Here is a 1,514-nt window from a genome sequence, read left to right on the forward strand (position 1 = left end):
CATTCTCCCGTGCAACTCGGCTGCTAGTCCTCCTTTCATGCAGAATCGTAAGGTCCTAGCTCATGTCCAAGGCACCAAAGCCAGCAAAAAAGTCAATAATCGATACCTAAATCTTGAATTGTACTACTTCTTACTGGCTATTACATCAACTTTGAAGCTTCATCTGTATTCTACTATGGTGCTTTTAGTGTCTCCGCATACCGCAGCACGCGACATAGCTTTGCAGACGATAAGTACAACCGTTTCAGAGAGAAGAGCGGCCAATGTGACAATCTGGCCTTAAGTCGATTCGATAACAAATGACGAAAACGGACGCATTTTTCAGGTTTTTACTACATATGAACACTTTTCACATTCTCCCAAGCAAATCGGCTGCTAGTCCTCCATCCGTGCGGAATCATAAGGTCCTAGCTCATGTCCAAGGCACAAAAGCCAGCTAAAAGGTCAATAATCGATACCTAAAACTTGAATTGTACTACTTCTTACTGGCTATTACATCAACTTAGAAGCTTCATCTGTGTTCTACTATTGTGCTTTTAGTGTCTCCGCATACCGCAGCACGCCACATAGCTTTGCAGACGATAAGTACAACCGTTTCAGAGAGAAGAGCGGCCAATGTGACGCACTGCTTTAAGTCGATTCGATAGTAAATTACGAAAACGGACGGATTTCTCAGGTTTCTACTACATATGAACACTTTTCGCATCCTCCGTGCAACTCGGCTGCTAGTCCTCCTTTCATGCAGAATCTTAAGGTCCTAGCTCATGTCCAAGGCACCAAAGCCAGCTAAAAAGTCAATATTCGATACCTAAAACTTGAATTGTACTACTCCTTACTGGCTATTACATGAACTTAGAAGCTTCATCTGTGTTCTACTATTGTGCTTTTAGTGTCTCCGCATACCGCAGCACGCGACATAGCTTTGCAGACGATAAGTACAACCGTTTCAGCGAGAAGAGGGGCTAATGTGCCGATCTGGCTATAAGCCGATTGGATAACAAATGACGAAAATTGACGGATTTCTCAGGTTTTTACTACATATGAACACTTTTCACATACTCCCGTGCAACGCGGCTGCTAGTCCTACATTCATGCAGAATGTTAAGGTCCTAACTCATGTCCAAGGCACAAAAACCAGATAAAAAGTCAATAATCGATACCTAAAACTTGAATTGTACTACTTCTTACTGGCTATTGCATCAACTTAGAAACTTCATCTCTGTTCTACTATGGTGCTTTTAGTGTCTCCGCATACCGCAGCACGCGACATAGCTTTGCAGACGATAAGTACAACCGTTTCAGAGAGAAGAGCGGCCAATGTGACGATCTGGCTTTAAGTCGATTCGATAACAAATGACGAAAACGGATGGATTTCTCAGGTTTTTACTACATATGAACACTTTTCACATTCTTCCATGCAACTCGGCTGCTAGTCCTCCTTTCATGCAGAATCATAAGGACCTAGCTCATATCAAAGGCACCAAAGCCATCAAAAAAGTCAATAATCGATTCCT

This window comes from Schistocerca gregaria, unplaced genomic scaffold (assembly GCF_023897955.1).
Source record: "Schistocerca gregaria isolate iqSchGreg1 unplaced genomic scaffold, iqSchGreg1.2 ptg000357l, whole genome shotgun sequence".
Lineage (NCBI taxonomy): Eukaryota > Metazoa > Arthropoda > Insecta > Orthoptera > Acrididae > Schistocerca > Schistocerca gregaria.